Raw genomic sequence first — 18,472 nt, 5'->3', positions numbered from 1 at the left:
GGGAGTGTTGGGCGCGTATGCGGGCACATGTCTCCATGGTTGCTATGGGAGTTCGGTGCGGACGGTGTTTTTTCCATACGGTTGTAACATCGGACGCACGGGATGGATCGTGATTCCTCGGTCGGACTTCACTTTTCACATTTGTACGGTAAATCGTCCGAGGATGTGTCGGACACATTTTCCGACCCGAGGACGTGTGGGGAATAATTCCCAATGCAGTTCGTATGGACTTTTTACCATGCGAATCGTAATTGGCAGTTTGTACGGCACTTGTACGATTCGTACGGTAAAAAGACCGGATACGAGTCGTACGGGGAATTTTTTTACCGGATCGTAATTGGCACCCATGTGTGTTCACAACACTTTTGAACTCCATTTCACATTGAATGACACTTTAAGCATGGTAGTTGGCATTATGACTTATTATCCACGTCTTAATTGTCCTAATTTTGCCATATCCACTGTATTTACTGCATTTTACTTTAGTTGAGTGGCGTTTGTTAGTTGGTGCATGGGTTTTGGCAACCATGACAGTAATTGACAGAGAAAATCACGTGGAACGGAATGAGATACTTCATTACATATGAAGTGTGCCATATATATTCCATTTCCATTTGGGAGTTAGTCCGCACGTCCTTAGAAGGAGCACTTTACTGTGGATGACTGGCACTTCTATGCCTTTTCTTCTCCACAGCCAGTTCCCAGTGGGAAAACACCCAACCATACCAGTTCCCCTCCAATTTGAGGGCCATTTCCTTCCTCTTTCCACCCTGGAAAGGGACATAAGTCTGCAGGAGTCCATATCTGACCTGTTCCAGGGAGGGGCGAAGGAACGGTAAATGTCAGAGGAAGTTGGATAATACTCACAAATCTTTGAATATTTGGGTGCTCCCACATTTAACAGGCAAGCCCTGCAGTAGTAGCATCACACTTCCTCCCTTGGGGCTGATTTGCTTGCACATAATATTACACCATCATGGAGACATATTATGCATAAATAAAATGATTTATGAGTGCAATGTGAATACCTAGCTCTTGTTAATTTGCCATTTGCTCGAATCCAGCTTTGCATGGGCAAATGTCCCTGTTAGTGAGGTCAACAGAGTATAAAACATTGTGACCACTGTGATCATGCCGCAAAACTGCACCAGATACATTTACTACCTTCCAGGACGCCGTTCTGCTTTATAGCTACTTAACAAGTCTACATATCTTCATCACTGCCTCGGTTGACAGCATCACATTTACCAGTTATGGGGGCATATTAACAAGGGATTTATCTCCGCTTTTTTGGCTTTAAAAGCCAAAGAAGCAGAGATAAAAATATCGCCCTATCAACAACAGGGTGCTAACATGCAAAATCGCATGTTAGCACCCTTTTTCACTACGCTTCCCTTTGCATCTCTAATGAGATGCAAAGTGGGCGTTCCAGAGCAAACTAATAGGAGAAATGTCGCTAAGCGACATTTGTCCTATTATCAAGCTTCATGCTAACCCTATTAGGGACAAAAAAAGCAGCGTTAACCACGGTTAACGCTGCTTTTTTACGTCTGCTAATTTTCAGATTTAGCCATGTAATCCAATGCGAGGTGGATTACATGGCTAAATCCACCATGGGCTTTCAACAAGGATATCCCTATCCTTGTAGTTTTATCGCTGCATTACCAGCGATAACCTCCCAAAATGCCGCTATCACTGGATTTTTTATCGCCTAGGCGGTTAGCGTTGTTAATAACGCGATAACCAGGCGATATTTTCCAGCGATAGCGGGCATTAAAAAAATTAACGCTAAGCGCCCTTAGCGTTAATTTTCCCTGTTCCTTGTTAATATGCCCCATAGTAGGTTTTGGTGCAGCAAGTGACCGTTGTGATAACACAATGATCCCAATAGGATTTGTAGAAGAATCCAGGCAACATGAAGACTCTGACGATCAAAACAAACCGAGTCAAAACAAGGGTAACCAGAACTTCCTAGGCAATTGCATTGGCTTTTAAGTAAATCAGAACTTTCCTCGAGAGAAATATTAGGACTGTAATCGTTAACACCAGCTCGATGAAACAGGGTGTAATTGTAGGGGTAACCGTAATTCTTATGGAGAGCGTGTTTACAACAGAGCTGGAGAGCACCACAGGTGAGAGGCCGTAGATGGAATGTGAACTTTCCTTGCCGCCCATTAAAGCGTCTGGGGATAGGCGGCATAAACAGGCGACAGTATGTATGACGCCGCCGCATCATCATCCGTGGTCACTCAGCAGAACTTAATTTGTGAGCTTTGCCATCTTTGTCATCGTTTGCTTTTTAACAGAGAAAATATGTAGCTATTGCGTGAAAAAGACAGGATCTGACCGCAACACACATAAAATACGCCACCACATCACACAGTACTTGAACGTGTCACACATCGGTCTTTGAGTTACACCGAAAGGGACGGAAACATCCCTGTGCTCGATCGACAGCGATGCACCTCGAAAGCAAATCGATGTATTAATGCATGGCGCCCACAGTTTCTTCCCTATGTACCTCTGCCAAAGTCGCTTCTTGTCGCCTGTTTTGTTTTCAGCAGTATATTATAAAGTAGGGCAGGGTGAATCAAATATGTATAATTTATAAACAATCTGGGTAAAAACAACTGCACTGAATTATTCAACGAGCCTGTGAGATGTATTTGTTTCTCAATGGAGAATTAGCCTCCCTTAATCAGTCTGGTGCCACTAAAACGCTAGAAATTAAGAGACGCCTCCATGCAGTCTGGGCAGAGAGGAGGCCTGTAACCCAACCTGAGCTCAAAAACTGATCCTGAACCGGTCTCTCCAAACAGCGAGCAATTATTCAATAATTCTTTGGCCTAAACAGCAACTTATTGTATATGGAAAGATTGCTTTTTGTCGTCGAGTGCTTTAGACCAGATGCCCTTTTAAATAGTTTTTAATTCTCTGTGGGCAGTAGATAACTAAACGTAGCGCGTGTGGTAATGGCGCAGAGGAAGCAATCAGGATGGCGCTTCTTGCAGGGAGCCGCGCAGAGGGCATCTGTTATGTATGAAGTGCAGACAAGAGAGACTTTTGACAGTCCATCGGCCAGACCTAATTTATTAAACAAAATTTCTAATATAAACAGCGATTTGTTTGAGACCCTGACAAGGCAGGTCTGGATTATGTGACGAAGGTAAGGAGAGCTGCATATACCCTCGTGGAAATAAGGTGAGCCCTCAGAAAAGAAGGAAAAATAAGCATATATATCGCTGGGGATAAACAAAGCAAGTGTGGTCTTAGTAACGCTGAATTTTGAAGATAAAAAAAAAATATATAGATATATATATATATATAATTTATTTATTTATTTCATTCTGGTGCTACCGTCATGGTTGAGTTAGAGTATTGAATGAAAAGGAATTTCTTGTTTTTCATAACAACTTTGGTGCTCTTTTATGAATTTGCATGAAGCTGTCCACAAAACGTTAATCTGATGTGGATTTAGTTAGGCAACTTTTATGCAGATTTGTAAGGACGAGGGAGGTTGGGTTTGGGGGGGTCTATAAAGTGACATTTCCAGTTGTAACTAGCATAGGATTCTTTTGTCTCCACTACAGGAAAAAACACACATAAAATGGATTTACACCAAACATAGCATTAAAGTAGAACTATACACAAGGAAATGCCTTTGCTTGGTTTCTTTTCATTATGTTCTGCAGTTTCCAACAAATTAGCATTAAAACATGCTTTGGGCCGGGGAGTCTTATAAGGCATAAAAAGTTAGTGGTATCTGGACCATTACTCTAAAGATAGTCCCTGCGCCTGGAGTTCGGGACTATTTGCAGACAGAACTAAAACTGTAAACAAATTCTGTTGGACAAGGAAACTTTTCCTCCTATGATCCATTTTGGGTGAGCAGACATAAAACTGATACTGTTGACCCAAAGGCTCTGAGGGGTTGGTCACAAGAGAAATATTTCTCTATCAGTCTAAAAACAGAAGTATATAATAAAATGCTTGAAATATTCTGAGCCACTGGTAATTATTCAGGCCGCATCCCAGTTCATCATTATTTTGCACACCATGCCACCTCAGTTTAGACCCATTAATGGGCAAATCAGTCTTGGCCCTGCTCCAATGGAAACTGCTAAGCCCGAACTGCAAGAGCAGGTCCTATCTGAACCCTGAACAAGAACACAAGCAACCCAGGACCGTTTTTTCCTTTATTGGGCTCATGAGCCGGTTATATCTTGCTTCCAGTGGTGTGGTGTGAATGGAGCCCATGCCTGGACATAGCCACCCCACTTTGGGCATCACACTGAGGTATAGAAAAATGTGATGGATGGATTGCTTGAATTAATCTCAGCCACTGGTAATTACTTGGTGGTACGTCCTAGTGCATCAAAGTCCCACAAAAAAATCCCCCTCAAGTTTGTTATAAAATAGTTCTTGATGACATTGGATCCTTTGAATGCTGAGTGATGTTCATGAATCCCAATATGTTCAGGCCTTCTTGTGTTCACAGTCCATAATTTGAAGACTTTAGAAGGAGGCCCAATAAGGGTCCGAAGACTTGGGGTGGGCGGAATTTGCGAAATTCACTATCGCAAACTATCGCGAAAATGTTAAAATCTCCGCAAACACGCGGAAATATCGTGAAGACGTGGACGTTTTTTCCCACCCGTTCGCGGTATTTTCTGCGTGATCGCGGCTCGCCAACTTACCCATGCGGTTGCTCACGGCCGCGGCCATCTTGTTTTCACTTGTCCCGCCTGCTCGCGTTCGATATGATGTGCCCGCGTCCCCAAGCTTTCGCTCGCTGTGGAGAATGACGTGTTCGAGATCTCAATCATCTCATACTTTCGCCATGCATGATCGCAAGAAGAAAGACATGATCGCGAGATGAATGACGTGATCGCGAGACAAATGACGTTAATGCGGGGGCGAACTGTCGCGAGACATTGCAAATGGCTACCAACAATCCAACATCTCGTGGAGAACGCGACCGGATCGGGAAAACTGGTCGGCGAATGCGGGGATTCAGGTAAGGCGATCGCGTGCACGGGAGAATGTATTTTTTTACAGTGCGAGCAAGAAAAAAATTCCGGTAAGATGCGGATTGCGGAAATTTTGACATTTTCGCGCTCTCCGCGGAACGCGAAAATGTCAAATTATCGCAATTTCTGCGAGCGGAACGGAATTTTCGCCCAGGCCTACCGAAGACAGTTCATGTCGTTTTGGATGTGAGAATCAACAGTTTTGAAGTATAGTCAATGGACTGCTGACACATTTGGGCTTTGTATAAAAGTAAAAAAACGAATATTTACTTTAATAGCTTTCGACTGCCATCAGAGTCAATTTTGGGCTGGGGAAATCTGATTGAACACATCCCTTTTTTATGCGATGTGGCCGCAGCTTCTTTTGTGAGACTGCAGACTCTGCATACCTACAATGAGGGCAGGACATCCTCTATAGCCTGCAGACTTCCTGGCAAGTCTGCAAACAATGTTACATTTTAAAGGGTATTCAGAGCTTCTCATTGGTTGCATGTTCATGGATCCTTCCTTTTCCTTGCCAACAGGCTGCACATCCACTATTTTGTTAAAGGCAGGAGAGCTCAACAGGGGATACTGTTATTCACAGCTCCATTGGAAGAACTATGGATAAGAATAGGAGACGGCAAGTTATTTTGACCTTTATCTGCGGCAGAGGAGGAACAAGTTCAATTATTAGGGGGAGTAGATAGGTGGGAAAACACAGATGGGTGGGTGTTCTTAACACATTCACAGCGGGAGAAGACACTGAATGCATGCTGGGTCACCTGCATGCTATATGACCAAAAATGTAACAAGGGCCGAGAGGACTCTACTCCTTTGGAACATCAACCATGTGTTGACACCTCAAGTCAAAGAATGACAAGGAGTGCAAGAGGTTCCAGCAGAAGATGAAAAGACAGAATGCCAGGAAGATGGCACAGCCAAGAATGTGCTGCAAAAAGTGTTGTAGTAAGTGGAGAAGCTATTCTATACCTGAGCCTTTTTTCACTGCACCGCAAGAAATGCAATACAAACAGCTTGTGTAGGGTGCAGAATCACTGAATCTGGAAGGCGAAGCTAAAAAAATATTATTTTACATTCTATCGATAAATTCAAACATTTTCAGAGTTTATTAGTAGCCATTGCCTGTTCTAAAAAACAAACACAAACAACAGAAAGTAAAAACCAAAGCATTCTAATTTAAGGAAAAACAAACTTCAAACAAATAAAAAAAGAGATTTTCTCTATAAATGACTAGGCCCTGCAATGCCACCCACAGAGGGTTAGCTGCATGGCAGTACAAAAATCTATTGAAAAAAAAAATACATGTTCTACAGCCACGGTGTAGGTGTGAATAATATATAGTTTCAGTACACCAGAAATGGTTATACATATAGGAAAAAAAGAAGTAAATTGACCTATGATGAAGTCCAGTAAGATGAATCATGTCGGGAGGGTGTGACTGTGTCTCCTCCAGGAAAATAATAAAAACATTTTTGGTACTCTTTTTGCCAAATAAATGAACGACTAAATTTCATAACATGGAATATATGTGTGTGTGTGTATATATATATATATATATATATATATATATGTTCGGAAATCCCGTGGGCAAGTTTGCACAAAGAAAGTGACTTGCACACCAGGGTTCGAGTCACTTTCTTTGTGCAAACTTGCCCACGGAATTTCCGAACATTTCTAAGCCGGGTCCCGACACCCGGAACTCGCACCTACCCCGAAAGGAGTGGAGCTGGTACGTGTATATATATACGCCAGTAGGTAGTTATAGTTAGGACCTAGTTACTATAGGAAAATCGTAACATTCTTTTCCCAATAACTTTGGCGCCGGATGACGAATCTTCATGAAATTTTCAAAACTGGTGGGGCACTGAGGTCAGCTCCTATCCTGAAAGTTTGGGGGTGATTCGTCAATCAGAGGCCGACAAAAAGGGAGGTCCCAAAACGCATTTTCTCCGTGTTATTTCCTGTCGGAAATTTTGGAACAGGCTACAGCCCGAACTGCTAAACGGAATTACACCAAATTGTGCAAAAAGGTAGCCCTTGGTTCAGAAAGAGACCTTTTTTTTTAAATGGTGTAAATCCGTTCAGTAGTTCCTGAGAAATTAAAAAAAAAAGAGGTCAAAAAATCAATTTCCCATAGGAAACTTTAGACACAGTTATAGCAAAAACTGCTCAACGGAATTGCACTCAATTTGGCAAAAACGTGCTGTTTGGCTCAGAAAGCGACCCTTTAAAAAATGGTGTAAATCCGTTCAGTAGTTTTTGAGAAATTAAGAAATAAAGATAGTGATATCTATGGCCCCGGTGGATCCGCGCACCCTCACGATCACGAGCTTCATGCTAATTGGCTGTCAACACTCCAAACCAGGAAGTGTTGGCAGCCATCTTGTGCCTTGGTAGAACCGAGGCACAAGTAAACAGAAAAAGAAACGCGAAAAACAGGAAAAGGGGGCAGGGTAGAAACACCCTGACCCCCTAGGCCTGCTCAGGGGTCCTTCAAGGACCCCCAGGGCCAAAAAAAGCATTTTTTTCTGCCAAAAATAAAACAAAACGAAGCGAGGGCTCCCACACTTTGCACAAAGATGAGCGGGGTGGGCCACGGCCATCCCCCAGGGACCGTCAGGATTAAAGGTGACTTAATCTCCCAACTTAAAACGGCCACAGGGCGTGTTTGCACACATGTCACCTCAGCCCCCCACCCCCCCCCCTCCGTTCACCACTGTGCAAACATGCCCAGTAGCGCGTTTTAAGACGTAGTTTTAATCCCCCTGCCCTATTATGTACTAGGGCCTTACAGAGGAGGTCATGCTAATCACAGAGGTACCCCAACACATAGTGTTCTCTAGTGTATGTAGGTGTTTTAACTGTATTCTAAGCATGTTTTAGCATAGCACTAGCTCTAGGCCTGGTTAGTCAGAGTCAGTTACCACCAGTACCCGTCTGAAAAAGTTGTGGGCACAAGATAATTTTGGAACAAGGCCTCTTTCTGCTCCTCTGTTGGTTCTTTCTGCACATGTCTTGCTTCTTCCTGCACTTTTCTTCATCTTTCTGGACTTCTGTTGCTTCTTTCTGCATTTCTTTTGCTTCTTTCTGTGCGTTTTTTCTTCTTTCTTCACATGTCCTACCTCTGTAGGCAAAGTTAGAAACTAGCATTTGAAAAACCTTTGAAATTCACTGAAAAAACCATAGATTTCAGGCACGTTATAGTTAGAAATTAGGATTTAAAAAACCTTAGAAACTCACTGAAAAAAACATAAGTTTCATGGGTGTTATAGTTAGTTGGACATTTCACTCATAAAAAAACCATAGAAATTCCTCCTTTATAGTTAGTTCTGCTAACTATAACTTGTGCCCCCGCAATGCACTGCTGATGAAGTCACATATTACGTCACTCATGACATGGTTCCTGAATCAGATATGGGGGGAACTTTAAAAGTTTCTCCCACTCTAAAGCATGCACCAGGTATAACTATTGGACCCTCAGACTCCCTCTTTAGTACACTCCTAGCACTGTGAACTCTACAGAAGAAGGATCGCACTGCTGCCAGAGGACTGTCCTACTGCCTGGGCCTGCCCTGTTGTCTGAGAGGGAAGACTGGACCAGCTCCCGTCATTCCAGGCTACCTGAAGTGACTTCAAGGGTCAGATGGCTGACCTCCTGGTCAGAGCTACAGGGACTTACAAGCTCCAGAGGCCTCACTGCTACTGCCCAGCTGACCTGCTACAACTGGACCTGCAACTGGATCTGCTTGAGCCCTTTTGGCCTCTTCAAGGATGAGTCCCTAATTCCTCCTGGGTCTTTGGTTGGCATCAGAGTGCACTCCTCCAAAGAAGAAGGAGAAGTCCTGAAGTTTTGGGTGCTTTTTGCAACCCCGGAAAGGCCCATTTATACATGGATCTCTCCACCTGCGATGACCACCAAGGCGAAGCTTTTGTGGACCCAACTATTTGCACTACAGTGACTGCCAGCGACGACAGGGTATGCGCGATCTGCACTTCGTCTACAGCATTATCAGTCCATGGTGACTGCCAGTGCATAGGCCCAACACCTACGAGACCACCACTGGCTCCCCATCGAAAAAAGAGTGACCTTCAAGCTACTCACTCATGCCTACAAAGCCCTCCGTAACACCAGACCCCAATACACCAACGAAAGAATCTCCTTCTACACCTCCAAGGGAAACCTCTACTCTGCTGATCTAGCCTTGGACGAAACCCCACCAAATCCACAGAGCCAGAATGGGAGGCAGATCCTTCTCCCACATCATGGCCAAGACCTGGAATGAACTCACCCTCAGCATCAGATGAAGCCTCACACTTCAAGCATTCAGGAAGAGCCTCCAAACCTGGTTTTACGGATGACCGGAGCTGCCAGAATCCCCTCCACCCTTCCAGCGCCTTGAGACCCTCACGGGTAAGTAGTGCAATCTACAAATCCCTGATTTATTGATTGCAAGCTCCATTAATGACCATCCAAGACAGGTTCTTTCTGCTACAGCGACGAACATCTTTGATACCCGGCCTGCTCTTCAAGCTACATTGTCAACCAATTGCAATACTCTATCTGTTCTTCGTGGCCTTCTCAATCGCGAACTGGGCTTTGAGAAGCACCAGACATTGAGAAGGTAACCTTTTCAGTGAACTAACCTGGTTCCTGTAACCGGCATTGTGGCCGGCCTGAAACTGTGACCTTCACCTGGTCTAGTATAACCAGATAACTGGCCTTTTAGACACTATACTTACCTAATTCTATTGCATATCTCCGATCCTACTGATTGCATTTTTGTCATTTTCTTGTCAAATAATTTATTATCTTTTACTCTATCTTTCTACATTGGTGTGGGACTTTTCTTGTGTAGTGTTTCAACTTTATTACTGTTTGTGTGCTGCATAAAATACTTTACACATTTCCTCTAAGTTAAATCATACAGCTTTTGTGCCAACTACCAGAGGTTTAAGCACAGGTTAAATTAGTGACTATTGTGGTTCACCCTGACAAGGACTGTGGTTGTTTCTTGAGAAGGGTTAACAGCCCTCATCAGTCAATTATCCTATTTCTCACAGTGCACCACAGATATATCTGTTCAAGTAGGAAAGGTATCTTCCCTACTGTCAAAAACTGGCTCTGTGGGAGACACCCAGAAGTCAGACAAATTGCCAGAGACCTCGACATGCGAAGATGGAATGAATGTGTATGTAGAGAGGCTGGTGAGCTGTATGAAAATGGGACATTGATAGCCCTGAAAAAAGCTATGGAGACATTCAGGCTTGGGATAGGGCATTTTATGCACAACTATGCTATATGGAAAATTGCATGGGAATTATGATTATCATTCACTGAAACACTGCACAGGTTACAAACATTAGATCTGCTTTTACAAAAAGATCAGAGCAGAGGTGTTACAAGACGGGTTTACCTAGCATTTAAAGCACATCTCCAAAAGCCCCCCACTGAAAGTTAGAGAAATATGTAAAGCTGATTGTAGCATTGAATTTGGAGCTAAAGAATGGGAAGATGCCCTCACACATTCACACGACTACTAGCAGTGCCAGATTTACACTGACACAATTTAATGTTCTACATAGAACATAAGTCACATCAGCAAAATAAAATAGGCCCATCCAAGAATTGGAAATGCCACATTGACCAACAAGCATAAGCTACATACTTTCATCTGATCTGGGTTTGACCGTGTTGACGCCAATAATATTAGCTGACAAAATGCTTTTATTAAATAACATGCAAAACTGACGTTTAAGTTAAAATATACTAAATCCTAAATTTGTAGCAGATAATCATATTTAAATGTTATAGGCCTGGAAATGAATAAAAATGCTGATTTAAGTCAGCCTAACTGATGATGCCATGTTAACTGAAAAATAATGCATTAACACTGAAAGGCCTGTTTTCCACATTGAATAGTTGTTTGTGCAAGATTTTTTTAATTTTCTTTACCGCAGCTGTTGTTACTTTGGAAGCCTTTTGTTAGCTAGTGAAGAGACAATTTTTTGTGTAAGAAACTGATAGTGACTTCTCACCGGGAGGAGTGGACACAACAGGAAGGATGATTCATGGGAAGAGCTGTCTGGACCACAAAAATATCAACAATGTAACTTTTCAAGGTTTTATGTCTGAAAGCCTACTGTGCCCCTATGAGAAAATGGTTGGTTTGCTTATTTCCAGGAGTTTGCAGATATTCTATTGGATGATGAAGAAGATAGAAGAAAATAATGTTGCAACAAATAATTTGTGTTTATATTATTGTGTGTTCCAAAGCTAGATTCAGGATTCCTTCACCAACTCTCTGACTGGAGATTCACCTTCGAGTTTCTGGTGCCTGTATTCATGAGAAGCTGTCTTATTTAGATTCTGCTGAATTGTCTGCCGATATCTATGGGTTGGGAATACTTTCCAGCTGATTATGCAAAAGCTTCATGCTTGCACCTAGATTCTTTCATACGAGCTCTTCATTGAATTTCTGAAATGACAACTCTTTCTTTCATTATTCCAACTTATTTAGAATGGGGAATTTTCAGTTATGAAAACGCTTGTTGTATTATTACTTTTTAACTGTGATTCTAATGAACATTTTGTTCTATTTTATAATCAAATATTGATTGATGGATTATATAAATTTCTAATGCTGAAATCTAAAGCTTAATACCTAATGAATAAACATATGAATGGCTAAAAGAATTAAAAATAAACCCTTTAACTCACACTAACTCTCTTTATTGGCTGAACTAAAAGTCTTTAATCATTTATTGCTATGTAGATGATTGCTCCTCACTTATTCATGTTGAATAAATATCCATACGACATGTGTCAGGGCTTATTTAATGATTATTCAATCAAAAAAGGAGCTGAAAAGGGAAGATATGCCAGAACACCCTCCAATCAAATACTATTTCAACAAACAAGAACTGGCATCACGTAGCATAGTTTTCATGTAGTCTGGGCTGGGTGGAGGGAAAACATTTTTAAGAACCTCCAATACCCATTAAATCATATGGTATAGCCCCATCCAGTGTGCTACCAATACTTAAAATTTCAGAACAGCAGAAAAGATGGAAACAAGAAAGTGAAAAGTCAGTCCACAAACTAATTTAGCTACTTTACTAAAAAATTGTGTAAAGGAAGAGAAAGTATCTCACGTGCGCACCACCAGAGGAGCTACTGGTTGGTTCTCACCAGTTTGCCCACGATTATTTCATCATCGATAACTTTCTACTGAGGAAAAAAGTAATGTGTCCAGTGCAAAGAAAGACAAATACAACAAAAAAAGTGTGTACTGTGAAGACAAGGACAAAAGATGTGCCAACACAAACAATAAAAGTGGTTAGACTCACAATTATAATTTTATTTTGATCAAGAGTCTATCCCACTGTTTAAAAACACAGCATGTTGTATACCTTATTGATGACGGCCAACATGTTTCATTGCCTGTTAAATTATGGCAATTTCATCAGGGCTATAGAGGTCAAAAATCACCTCCCTGGACACACAGCAATAAAAAGGACTGACATACACAAAGAGACAACATAAAGTTTGGTTAGTTCAGTGGGATGTCCACAATTAAAACCTCTTAAGTACATTCACAAATCATCATGGAGAATACCATGACTCTGACCTCGGGTGTATTTACCTAGTCGGAGCCTTGGGCCCACATACCAGCTCCAAACCAGTCACAGGGGCGTATAACCTGTTTGCTTTCGCCTCCCTGTTCAGAAAAGCACACCCGTTGCTAGTGCCTATATCTGTGAAAAGAGTATAATAATAACGAGGGTTGCCCCCCCTGGGTTTCCACACGATAACCGTGTGTCTTAATAAAAACCAAAAATGTCGTTCCAGCTGCTCCACATCCAAACATACAAATAGGTCTCATAATTTTAAACCAAATGGGGCAGCACACATGTAGCTATTACAATTGACCAATCGTCTCGCACTGTTATTACTGGTTCTCCTCCCATACAAAAACAGCTGATCATGACCCGCACTCCTATCTACGCATTTAAAAACTTTGTAGAATATCCCCCAAATAATGAAGAAATGAAGGGGCAAGTTACTATCCATTTCTAAAAAACTTATTTACGTATGTGTAACTAATGCTCACAGTAATGACAAGTCGGGCAGATGACTGCTCGCTTTCAATGACCTGCAAATCTGCCCGGCACATATAAAACTAAAGTCGAGTCTCCACCCATCGTTCAAAACTCAAGCCGCTACATAGCTCTATAGTGCACCTCTACAAAAAGTGCATCAAATGCTCCAAGGCTTAAAAACATCCAGCAACTGTAAGGCGTCAAGCGAGATCTTAATAGTGCCTCTACACACCCGCTTACCATATACCTTTACACACGGGCGGTAACTCAACCCAGCATCGAGTTACTGCCTCGCCGCGTCCTCTTTCAAGCAGCCCATACTCGCGCATCACAAGAGTTTGAAGGGTCCAATATCCAGTGTAAACAGCATCGGGAATGCAGCGGCCATCTTAACACTGTTTTTATTATCACTAGGCAATACAAGTAAATACTATTTCGGACAGCAATAGTCCGTCAATAAACCCCAATGTTTCATATTTACATAAAGACAGAAACTCAGCCAGGACCTACGGCTGCGTCTCAGCGTATTACATGCAAATAAGCACTACCTCATCGTTGGTATAATGTCCCCAATAGTGACCAAAAAAAAAAAAAAACCAGGAGTCTTCATCTCGCAATAACCAGTCATTCATCCACAACCTAAGTGCGCATATTCTTTAGATCAGCCCTGCTCCACTTTTTTGGAATCTGGGACAAAGTATGTACATTTATTTAGAGTTCTGGGAATCAGTATGTATATGCATATAAAGATCATTCATCGTCAGCCTGATCACGGAAGCTCTTCAGATCAGCCCTACTCCACTTGTTTAGAGTCTGGGAACACCATCTATATGCATATAAAGATCAAAAATAAGTACATTTGTCAAAATCAACACAGATACTCTCATATAGATCCCTCAAGATGTATCATGAATCATATCCACTACTGCGGCCCCTGAATCACACGCTGATGTTATACTGGAAACACAAGACGACAGCCTACCTGCTGACCTTATTCCACTCAATTTGGTCATTAAGGCCAACAGTGTCCCCCTTCTCTGAGTAAATCCAGCGAGCCTCCTTAACTGCCAATCTCTTCTCCACATCACCATCATTACCAAACACTTTCTCCAAAACAACCCATTTTAATGATTTAAAATGGTGTAGGTGATCGTGATAGTGTTTTACCAGGCGTGTGGTAATTTTGCCTGCCCTGATCGTGCTTAAATGTTCTTGTATACGCACCTTGACCTTTCTGGATGTAAGACCGATGAAGTGTAACCCACATGGGCAAGTGAGTCTGTATATTACGTGACATGTGTTGCAGTTAGTGAACTGACGAAGAAACCAGGTCCTCCCACTACCTAGTATGATCTCAGTCGTCTTCTCCGTCAGCTCACAAACTGAACACATGCCACAAGAATGATGTCCCTGGGGAAGAGTAACACTCTTCTTGTTCTGAACCGGTCTCGTATGCACCAATCTATCCTTCAAATTCTGCGTCCTTTTAAACGCAAATCTGGGCTGTGGCATCTGAAAGTCACTTGTAGACAGAAGTGACCAGTGCTTTTTAATTATCTGCCTGATCTTGCTAGACAGAGGGTCAAATGTCAAAACCACAGGTAGACTTTCTTTTGATTCCTTATGACTTCTCTCAAGCAGAGCTTCCCTGGGTGTATTCTAGGCCCTCTTACGCGCTCTGGTGATAATTTTCTTCGGGTAGGAACGTTGAATCAATTTCTCACTCAAAACCTCTTTTTGCCGCAGATAATCAGAAGTAGAGGAACAGTTCCTACGATACCTCAGAAATTGGCCCACCGGAAGGTTATCCCTCAGAACCCTGGGATGGAAAGATTGATAGTGCAACAGGGAATTTTTATCGGTGGGTTTGTGATGTACACTAGTGCTGAGTTTGTCATTCACCACGATGATATCAAGATCAAGGTACGTAGCCATCTCCCTGCTTATCTGCCAAGTGAATTTCAAACATGGTTCAAGCGAATTTAGCCAATCCAAAAATTCACCAAGCAATTGGTGCGTACCAGACCAAATGCATAGCACATCATCAATGTATCTCTTCCAGAGGCAAATATGGCCCTGGAAGGGATTCGAGAGCTGGTCCAGATGATGTGCCTCAAATTGGCCGACATAGATACAGGCCAGACTCGGCGCAAAGGTAGCGCCCATAGATGTCCCCGAAGTTTGTAAAAAGAGGTCATCCTTGTAGCAAAAATAGTTACGTGTCAAGGCCAACTCCACACATTGCATCACAAAGGACTGAGGGGTATCATAAAACCACTCTTGGGCCCCAAGAGCGCGAGCTGTTGCCACCAGCGTCGCGTCCTGGGGTATGCTAGTGTACAAAGACTCGATGTCAATAGTCACGAGAAACTGCTGGGAAGTGTCAAAATCCATATCATTTATAATGTTCAGGATATCAGTCGTATCCTGAACATAGGATCGTTGATTAATCACAGATTCCCTCAAGAAGAAATCAGCAAACTGTGATAGGGGCTCAAGTACCGAAGAAATCCCAGATACTATTGGGCGTACAGGAGGGGGTCGCTGGGCCTTATGGATCTTTGGCAAAACATAGAATGCCGGTACTCTAGGGTTAGTATTGACAAGAAAATCCGCCTCTTTGACAGTGATCCACTTCTTTTCACGTGCCTGCGCCACAATAGTTGTAATAATTTGCAGCAATTCGGCCGTGGGGTCACGGACAAGTGGTTGATAATTCCTCCTGTCACTAAGCAACCTCAGAACTTCAGCTTCATAGTCGCAAGTGTTCATAAGGACCACAGCGCCCCCCTTGTCAGCAGATTTAATAGTTAAAGCAGTGTTATCCTGTAAAGATTTCACTGCATCCCAGTCACATTTGCTCATATTATTAAAAACACTAGTCCGCTGTGATTCCTCAAGCAACCTGATCTCGCTCAGTACCTTACTTTCAAAAACTGCGACCTCAGGACCCACCGTGGATAATGGTGGGCAGAATTGAGAGGGATGGTGTAAAGTAGTTGAAAAAACCGATGAGGAAACTGGTTCTTTATTGGCAACATTTTTTTAAATCTTAATCTTCCTCATCACTTCGTGGACTTCCGTTCTACACTTAAAAGAATCATGGGTAGGGGTTGGCACATAACCAAGCCCGCGATTCAAGACTTTCAATTGACCTGCTGTTAATTCATGATCAGAAAGGTTTACAACGATGTTATTTAATGATTATACCTGAAGGTTGAGATACAGAAAATCCCACTCCCTCAATTGTTAGCGAGAGGACAGTTTATGTCACAGGAGAAAGGAGCTGAAATAATTTGCCCCAGTTTAGAATTGCCTATGTCTTTTAAGCCCAAAATCTAAACTTGAAGAATGAAGGAATTTGCAGTTTCGAAGACGGTTGCAGTGGTGGAGGTATGAGTATCAATAGGGTTATGCGTCACACGTGCCTGAGTCTGTCATTGTGTAGAAGTTGTGTATTTTGTGTTATGGTTAAGTCAATAGAATAGTTGTTTTTATGCTTAGATGTTGAGCAATTGAGGTTGTTATCGGACTCAAAGTAGTCAAAGATGAGATAATTGAAATTGAGGTGCTTTTTGTCTTCTATGGTGTTGTCGTGCAGCTTTGTGAAGTTCCATCAACTGCACTATTGAAATAGGGACTAAAACAATTTGTTGTCAGTGTATTAATATGGAACCTGAAGCAGTTTTGGTGAATTCACGCTGGTCGTGATTTCTCTTGTGTGTATGTGTGTGTGTGTGTAGGAAAATCAAAGAGAGTTAAAACCTTACTACCAATTGTTTCTTGTATGAAAGGACTACTTTGAATTCTTTAGCAGAGCAGACTAAGAGTTATTTGTTTATTGTGCTTGCATAGAGTTGTAGAATTGGTGTAGGAGAACATTTTAAAGGAAGGTGTATAGCAGCAAAGAGTGAAGAATTACATCAGAGTGTGCTGTGCTGGGATAGGTCAGCTGGTGTGTAGTGCCACACTAAGATTAGTTGACGAGTCTTCAAGGATTAAGATCTGACAGGTTTGTGAAAGAAAATTATGACAGGGTTGGAGGACAGTATTGACTTACACGGAATTGTGAACTGATGGAATGATTCCATTTTTTTTATTTGATTCCTGTTTATTTATTGTTGAATTCTTGCAATTATGAAATGTTTTAAGGCTCTTAGAGATTTGATGAGGGGTGATCTGCGACTCCCAGTTCAGGAAGGGGAGGAGGCAGCACCGAAAGGTACGCCAGCTCATTATATGGCGAACAATTTAGGGCTTCATATATGTTTGTGGCTTTGTCAATGGCGCAAGATCCCTGAAAACAAAGGACTGTTAAAAGTTCCACAATACAGTACTTTTGATTTTCTGTGTTATGTAGGAATGTGGAACACGGTCAGTTCTGGTGTTCCAAGTTCCAGCTGCAGCAGTAATGTTCCAAGGAAGTCAGTTGGATATCGGCTGGCAGAGGGACAGCAACTCTTATGTCGGAGGGTGATACATTATTAAAACCTGCATTGTTCCCTTACTTGGAGTCATGTCAACTTTGTTCCTGCTTCAAGAATTTTCCTTCTGCCAGCCGTCATGCAGTTGTGTTGGAAAATGGTGAAAGGTGGAACATTAGGCGGGTGGCACTGCATCAAAGAAGCGTTCAATGTAAATTGTGTGATGGTCAGTGTGGGCAGCACGGTAGCAGTGCCATTATGCTAATGTTGGATGATGAATTGAGACTCCCTCCACAAATAGGCCCTGATTTGAAGATGTTGCGCTAGCATGGGGTGAAGTTGGGGTTGAGACCTTTAGCAGTTTTGATCCCCCCAATAATTTTGCAGCGGAAACAATGGTCAGAAGAGTTTGTCATCCACCAGAGTATCTCAATGACTATGTTTGTGATTAATGTTTTTACTGACTGTTTTGTGCAATATTAATTAGTTTCTTTTTGTTCGGATGTAATGAGGGAAAAGGATGCATTATATTCTTGAATAGCCTTTCTCTGTGTTATGGTGGAATGTGGAACACGGTCAGTTCTAGTGTTCCGGGTTCCATCTGTGGCAGTAATGTTCCAAGGAACTCAGTTGGACATCAACTGGCAAAGGAACACCTACTCTTATGTCGCAGGGTGATACATTATTAAAAGCTGCATTGTTTCCTTATGTGGAGTCATGTCAACTTTGTTCCTGCTTTAAGAAAGAACATTAGTTTTGATTCTGATAATTTCCAATGACGGTGCCTGAGGGGAGAGGAAGATAGCATGCTTGGCGCAGTCTTAAAGGTAGACCAAAGTGAACCTTTTGTAGAAGGAGAGGATAACGGTCACCAAGTGTAAATTTCTTATTGACACAGGAGGTACCTGTGCCACT

Source organism: Triturus cristatus, chromosome 3_2 (assembly GCF_964204655.1).
Source record: "Triturus cristatus chromosome 3_2, aTriCri1.1, whole genome shotgun sequence".
NCBI classification, from domain to species: domain Eukaryota; kingdom Metazoa; phylum Chordata; class Amphibia; order Caudata; family Salamandridae; genus Triturus; species Triturus cristatus.
This window is presented reverse-complemented; position numbering follows the sequence as displayed.